Source organism: Cryptotermes secundus, unplaced genomic scaffold, assembly GCF_002891405.2.
Source record: "Cryptotermes secundus unplaced genomic scaffold, Csec_1.0 scaffold957, whole genome shotgun sequence".
Taxonomy (NCBI): Eukaryota; Metazoa; Arthropoda; class Insecta; order Blattodea; family Kalotermitidae; genus Cryptotermes; species Cryptotermes secundus.
The window spans coordinates 51,334-59,908 of NW_019738979.1; the positions used below are offsets into that span (position 1 = coordinate 51,334).

At 35.1% G+C, this 8,575-nt stretch overlaps 1 long non-coding RNA gene across 1 annotated transcript; it reads right to left on the reverse strand.

Moving 5' to 3' along the window:
• Positions 1–768: 768 nt before the first annotated feature.
• On the reverse strand, positions 769–8,028 carry LOC117282869. The gene is made up of 2 exons (XR_004513780.1): positions 7,642–8,028; positions 769–3,200 (listed from the first exon to the last, which is right to left on the reverse strand). It is a non-coding gene; the product is annotated as an uncharacterized LOC117282869 (long non-coding RNA).
• Positions 8,029–8,575: the final 547 nt, after the last annotated feature.

Here is an 8,575-nt window from a genome sequence, read left to right on the forward strand (position 1 = left end):
CAGTATGCAGAGTGGATCTGGTGAAGTCCACTAACTGAGATAAGGACTGTAGGGTGTGTGGGTTAGAGCAGGACCGTATTTACAGTGCATCACCTTCCCTCCTTCGCACAGTGCAGCTGGAACCACTGTCCCATTAACTGTATCTTGCCATCCTCCTTACTAATCACATGCAGCCCATAAGCCAGGTCTAAAAACATGGCATGTAGTAAAAAAGTCATTCCAACTAAAAACATAAATAAATAAAAAGGAAACAATGTGTAATATAATATGCTACATGATGTAATTGGTTGGTGTTTTCCATATCACATTTTTAAGTCTATTGTGATCTAAAGAGGGCACCAGAGTAGCTTGAGTAGACATAGCCTGTAAGGTTATTAAGATATATTAGCAAAGACTTTAATTTTTAAAGTCAGAGACAATAGATCTTTACAAGCATCAATTAGTATTTTTCGATATCAAGATTTGATTTTTTAGGGTCACTAAACTTCCAATGTTTACAAAATATAAACTGAGTAATTAAAGCTTGTCCTTGTCCATTATAGCATGTCACATTTGGTCATATGAGCAGAAAGTTTAAAGAGAAAATATTTTACAAAAACAAGGACTCAGACAATATAGTGTACGCATGAACCAAGCTCACAACATGACGTCATGTAAATTATCATATCTTCCCACTATTTGGTTCTAACTGAAATGTGATTTTGGTAACACTGGGTGCAATGACAAGGCATCAGAGATTTTATTGTTAAGTTTTCCTAAGTCTTGCTGTAATATAAATCCTGTTATGTTTTGTCTTGCCATCATTGTCTGTATTAACATTGTAAATAGCTTATCTGTACAGATGGTAAAAGAACTGAACATTTGAATGATGGGCATTTATTACCATATTGATGAAGTTATACTCAATAAAATAAAACTGTAAGCAAATGCAGTATTAAATGGATTTAAAATTGAGGAAAACTACATCGATACAATAACATGGACATTTCCACCGTTCATCTCCAATAGATAGGAGAAGTTTTAGTTTGTGTAGTTCAGGTAGAGCCCACTGTTCCAATGAAGCATCAGGCTCTTCTTAACATACACAGCATCAAAACCCAGAAAACCATACTCTTCATAGCTACTGTTGAGAGAACCTTAAATTCAGTACATATATGTTTTATTAGATTGAACTTTCCTGCCATCACCCATTACCTAAATTTTAGTTGTCTTAAATTACAAGGCCATAAAAGGTTAATTTTGCAAACATGCAACATACAGTTGTTACAACCATGTGGGAAAAACATTGTGATCATGTACTAAACATAATACCACTCCAAAGAAGCGTAATACAATGACCAACTACCTGTGTCATAATACTGATATATCCAAAGTGTAGATGGAAAATTAATTTTACTTTATCCATGTACATACTTGCGGCATATAGGCATATGTATTGCTCTTACACATGTGGAATCTACTGTCACATGCTTATGGAAGTGTGCATGAGATTAAGTGCATTAATTATTAAGCTGAAACAATACTGTCTAGAATTCTGTTTGTGTTCTGCATTATTATGATACTTGCAAAATCTGTAATATAGGAGTCTAATTCCTTTCTGCATCACACAAAAATGAATGAAATGAAATGAATATTTCCAGGACTGCACAGATTTCCTTGAAGTCACCCACAAAAGCTAAGGGTTAAAAAAAAAAAGGTCCAGGTAAGAAATGTTCTTTGTGTCAAGAGAAACACAATTCAGGCATCCACTTATAAATAAATGCTCTCAGAAATCCTGATATGTTAAAACCAGGGTATGGGGAGAGGGAATTGTGACATCGATGTACAAAGAGAAGACGTGGGAAAAGAGTATAGGAGACAGGATATGAAGATTCAACAGGAAAGTAAGAATGGGCAGAAGGAAAGTGTTTTAAGGCAAAGGGGAAAAGAATGATGATAAGATAAGCATATAAAGTTGGCTGGAAAGGAATACAGGAGAAGTGGGGGAAGAGAAGATGAAAGATACTACAGAAACATGGAGAAAATAAATTTCCTCGTATTGTGGATGAATCATACACTAGAAGGAATATAATGGGAATAAAATTCTAGATGAGCTAGTGCCTGGAATTTGTGCAGGGCTGTATATTGAATTAATTATTTTATTTAAAACAAACTTAGCATATAAATATATTTTTAAATTAATATGATGCAACAGCACATAAAAATGTGTGAAGACTGTTTTACTTTTCTAGCTGGACTATTTCCACTAAACAGGAATTACTTTCTGGTGAATTTAAAAATATGATAATTTCGTCATACTTTTAGTAAATTAAAACATTATTATAACACAGGTAAATTCTAAATGTTACATAATACACAATCAAATTCATTTTCATATCTCAACTGAAATGTTGTCTAGAACCATGCAGGGGGTTCATAATTTTACTTTGGTTAAAATACATGTCTAGCCCTGTGGGTATGGAAGCATATGTGTATGACTGAATGCGTGACAAATGGATGAATGCATGTGCATGCTAAAAGGTTGATCAGTGGATTTCCTACTATACTTAGTTCGAGACTTGTCTGTAATCTCCTCACCATGAAATATTATCAACACAAAGAAACTAAGCACTTCTGTATATTGATAAACATGCTAACTAGAATGTACTCAGTATTATAAAATGTGGTGTTTGTGTGACTGTAGGACTGACTGGAACAGGGTTGCTTTGTCATGGAATTATTGTTCATGATTCAATGATGGCACTCCAAGTTTCTAACAGAAGAAAATAATTTTAATGTGTTTACATTATTTATGTAAATAACATGTTATATATTTCATCAAATAAAAGCAACTTAAAACATTCGTGATACTGAAGGGCCAATATAAGCACATTCCTATAATGTCCATAATTGATGAAATCACACATACCACTGAATAAAAACATACGCTTTTCTTTGCTAGTTATAATTTTATTGCAGTGATGACAGTGGTATTTGTAACTTAGGTCCACATCTGCTTTCACCTCTGAAGTAATCTGCCAAATTACCCCTCAAAACTTAGCTTAAATACTTGTCCAGTTCTTATTTGTAAGGTGCAGCATAAAGAATATGCAAAAATGTTTGTCCTTTTCAGTTTTCTTTAGACCCTTAGACAACTGAATGCAGGCTTTGGACATTTCCTCTCCAGACGTTCTCTATGACCACAGTCCCAATACTTACATCTTGGAAAAAAAGAGTCAAAATTAAGAATGAAACTACAATTACACTGAGCATTTCAGCGGTTCTCTGATTCTTACCCTGAAAGAAGAAAGCTTAATGACAAGTTTATTGAGTCAACAGACACTGCAGCTGAATAAAACGAGATAACTTTTCTGTTTTGTATCGTTTGAGAAGCTATGACTTCACACATGATCACAGAAATGTTCCTTTTATTTTATAATCTGGATGCAGTTAAAATACAGTGAAATCTGTTCAATACAATTTTTGCTTTGTCAGTGACAAAATAAACTGTAGATAATCCATAACAGCAAACTTTAAATGAGATAAATTTCATGATTAAATCCACCAGTGTGGAACATTATGCATTTTTCTAAACTGTTCAAAGATTCCAAGTTTGAATTTCTGTCATATTCCATCTACACAAGTGTGCCCTGGGAGCAGTACTATACGAACAAAATACCGTTACACACTAATACCATTCAAGAATACTGGCTTCTGGGATGTACGAGATGTTGTATGGTAGAAGCTTACTAACATTTTGAAGAAACATACAGCCCTCATCTTCTGGGGCCACTGAAGACAGGGACAATACATTCCTTTGATATGTTGGTAAACTTCTACCAGACTATATGGCATCACATCCCAGAACACAGTATTCCTCATAGTCACTGGTATTGGAACCTCACACCGAACAACAGCCATTCTGTTGGCTGAACAGAATACTGCAATGATGTGTATTTATGCTAGGGGTCTTACAGTGCACACAATTTCACCTTTCTCTTCACTTTTACACTACATGTTTCGGCACTAATGTGCCATCTTCAGGTGTGCCTCTATCCACGTCAAACTACTGCACTGCAGGCATTTTATGAAGGAGACGGCATGTCATGCAGTGCAGTAGTTTGACGTGGATAGAGACACACCTGAAGATGGGATATTAGTGCCGAAACATGTAGTGTAAAAGTGAAGAGAAAGGTGAAATTGTGTGCACTGTAAGACAGCTAGCATAAATACATATCACGGACATGAATCAGTGCGACAGGACGCTAAAATATAACATTGAGAATACTGCAATTTGTAATGAGAATTTCTGGTTAAGGATTAGTTACTCATATACTGTACATGGTATATATATATAATTCTCCATCACAAATGCTATAGGCATTTCTCTAAAAGTACATCACACAGGAAGATAATATAGTGTTTCAGCAATTCAGTATCTAGAGACATAAATGATATGAACTCCGCCCCAAGTGCAAACAATATATTATATGTCATTGATCTTGCTCTCCTTTACACTACATGTTTCGGCCTCAAACGGCCATCATCAGGTGTATACACTCACCTAGCTGTTACACTGCACTTAGTTTAAAATTTAATGTTTAAAAACACATTGTTCCTTTTGTTGTTATTATCAACATCTGCTTCGTTGATATATGTCTGGTTTATAGATTATTTTTGTTACACACGTTAGCACTTATAAAATCTTTAGTTCTAATTTTAAAACCTTTTAAAATTTTTCTCTAAATTTTAAAATTTAAAATTTTTCTCTAAATTTTAAAATTTAAAATTGTCAGGGTTACTCGCCCTATGTCTATAGTGCTGCAGCGGCAAGTTCTTGTTTCCACACTGTACAGGTGTTATTTTGTGTAGTCTCCCTGTGTGCGTGCCACTGCTATTCTTTACTACGTGTAACCCTGACAATTTTAAATTTTAGAGAAAAAATTTTAAAGGATTTTAAAATTAGAACTAAAGATTTTATAAGTGCTAACATGTGTAACAAAAATAATCTATAAACCAGACAGATATCAATGAAGTAAATGTTGATAATAACAATGGAAACTGAGTGCAGTGTAACAGCAACGTTGAGTGTATACACCTGATGATGGCCGTTTGAGGCCGAAACATGTAGTGTAAAGGAGAGCAAGATCAAGGACATATAATATATTGTTTTCACTCGGGACGGAGTTCATATCATTTATCGTATAGAGTGCAACAGGATGCTTAAATATAATATCTAGAGACATATGTAACAGTGTTTATAATTCAGTAAATTTGTGGTTCGGTGAAACGCCTATTTAAGGCTGCACTTGGGATAAGTGGATTTGAACACTAAACTGAAGGAAATCTTACATGAAGTATCCGAATATTTAGATTATTGACTTGGGATCAATGAAACAGAACATTAAATGTGGAAAACCTTAAGTCAAGGAACAATAAACAGTGGCCCAAAAATTTATTTGAGGTTAACTTTATGATGTCAGTAGTTCAGACTACAGTATCAAACAATGAGTAATGAATAACATATTCCAAAGGACATGACAGATGGCACCAGGCCTAATTAAAGGTACTATCCTGGCATCTGCCTGGAGGGTTAGAAAAAACCCACAAAAATAATTCAGTCAGAAGAGACTATTTTTGAATCAGAATTTCTAGTTAGGTCTTCAAAATATGAACTGAATGCTCTACACACTGGACAGAAATATTTTGTAATTAATGGTAAGATAATCTTGATAGCATATTGGTGTGAATCTGCTTCAGGGATGGTCATTTTGTTCCGTAACGTAACACAGTGACACTTCTGCTGAAATTGTTTTAACCAGCTTTTGGAAACTCTAAATTCCTCTTTGTGTGGTGTTGCATATTATGAAAATTTCCCAGATACCCTTCTTTCATTTAGCTTTCATTTAACAGATCTGACACTCCTTAGCCTCCAGAACAATTTTCAGAATTTTCAAAAGATGAATAGCACATGCTGTAGCCTCCTCTGTCATGACAGAAAACACACTGGAGACCTCTCTTCTCTTTATAGTTTACATAGGCAGCAGAATGAGAACTGATGTCTTTCTTTACTAGTATCACACCTAAAAGATGTGATGACCTGAAGTGCCTCATATGCAACTATCAGCAAACTGACCCATAATTTACATGCCTCTGAGTACACTCGATCAAGTACAGAGCACAACTGAAAGCCAAGGGTCATCATAAAGGAATTGGCCAGTAATCGTTATGTTAATATGATTTAATATTGCATAAAGCAATGAGGTACATTTCCTACAAACATATTATATTTACAAAGGTCATGTTAGCAATGATGACTCATAACATAGAATTTATTTATCTCAGCACAAAATAGATTTCATAGCACCTTTTACCAGTATTGATCCAGACCTCATTCAGATAAGAAAGAAGGCTCTTCATGACTGATTGGTCACATTAATTACTTCATTAATTGCTATTTTCTCTACCTGATTAATCAGTCAAGATAGATCAACCTTATATCACTAACAATTAAACTTCTGAATGCAAAATGCAAATGATATGTATACTTCATATACTTACTGTCAATTAAGCGGCCTCCGTAGTCTAGGGGTAACGTTCCCACCTCATGACTCAAGGTACGCGGGTTCAAACCCGGCGGAGGTCGTGGAATTTTTAAGGGCGGAAAAATTCACGGAACAAGTCCTCCGGGAGGGACTTTAAGCCATGTGTCCCGTGTCGTAGATTTACGGTACGTAATAGAACCTCATGTCTCTAGGAAACCTCTGAGCTAAATTAGGTAATAATTTCCTGCCCAAGTAGTTTCCAATGCCTCTGGTAGATGGGGGAAGCATTAAGGTACCGAGGGCCGACCTCATTGGCTCAACGGGGCTGATAGCACGCACCGTTACCGGTAGGGTATGGCGACAGTAGAAATTAAAAAGGGGACGCACAATGGACCAATAACTGGTCTAAGTGCATGGGGAAACCCACCCCCACCCCCTCTAATACTACTACTACTACTACTACTACTACTACTACTACTACTACTACTACTACTGTCAATTGTAATTTCTACATTTGAACTTCAATACTTATCTGACTACTGGATTTTATAGAGATTAAAAATATGCAGTACATGTTTGTGCTGCTCACACAATAGGTTCTTTCATAACCATCAACATAGCAAAACTTCTTTCTCTGAAGTTTCAATTTGATGTTTTACTTCAAGATCTCCTGTAGTCTTTAATTTTCATATTTTATTTCAATATCTCCTGCAGTCTTCAGACTTTATCATATTTAATCATGTCACCAATATTTACATTAAAAACATCTTTATCTTGCACACAGTATCAAAGGTACCTAATTAATTACAAGGATTTTAACAAAGTGAACATTTTTAATAAGGCTTTGTATATACTTTTCAATTGCATGTACATTTTGTAAAGCACTCTGTGCTTACTTACTGCAGCAAAATGGAACAAAAAATAGAATATGGCAGAAAATAATAGCCAATTTCCACTTTGTCTGAACAGGTTATGCCACTCTCAACTTCAGAGAACAAATTCTGATGGTTATGTGATATAATTCTGTTGCCCTGTGAATGCTGAAAAGGCTCAGAATTTCTCCAGAGAAGCAGTCTGGCTTTTAAGAACAAGAACACTTAAGAATATAATTTCCTACGTGTGTACTTAAATCTCTATTAACAGCCAAATTCACACACCCAGCAAGATGAAGGAGCTCACTATGCTACTATAGCAGTGTTGATGCGTGGGCTTCCACAGATTATCAAGATGGGGGACAGCTAGCATGTAGTGCAACCTATAGAAACACTGAAGAAGCTTCTGGAATTATTGTGATGTTGCTGCATCAAATGAACAGTTTTCTGCAGTCCCACAACAACCATGGAAAGTACATTAAAAAATTCCAGATTTAAAGGCTGGCCCAGAAGATGAGAAACAAAGAAGTTTAAGAGTGAGGAAGATATTATCTACTTAATTATAGTCATGCCTCTGCAATATGTTATATAGTCACTCTGACAACTATTCCATCTCTAACTTCATGATTAATTATCATTATAGTATCTTCTCTTGAGTGTGCGATATTTACGGAGCATATAGAGGGCTTCAAGTTCCTTCACCACATAATTGCCATGAGCAATTAAAACTTCAATTTTCTCTGGATCACTGACTTGTTTATTCTTACTGAAAGCTCGTTTCAGGCGTGTTCGGAAGTAGTCATAGCCTTGTGGATAGTCTCGGCCAAGATACAGCAACTGAAACATGAAAACATCAGGTACATTTCATAGAATATATACTTAAAACATTCAGTCATCTCATGAACTGACAGTGCAATTTCAGAATATGGAAAATTACATTTAAAAGTCATATACTAAAAGTAGTTTCAGATATATAACAAAAGTTCAATAGTTGTTCTCTTAAAAAAGGAAAGAAAATATATAATTAGAACTCTTACTAAGTAGTTTTTCATTCTCTTAAATGCCATTAGGACATAACTTTTTAAAGGCCTTTAGAATCATACAATATCTAAGATTTTGCCACTGAACTGCAGTAGATTTTGTCCCACCTCAATTTAAACAAAACTNCAATGATATTCT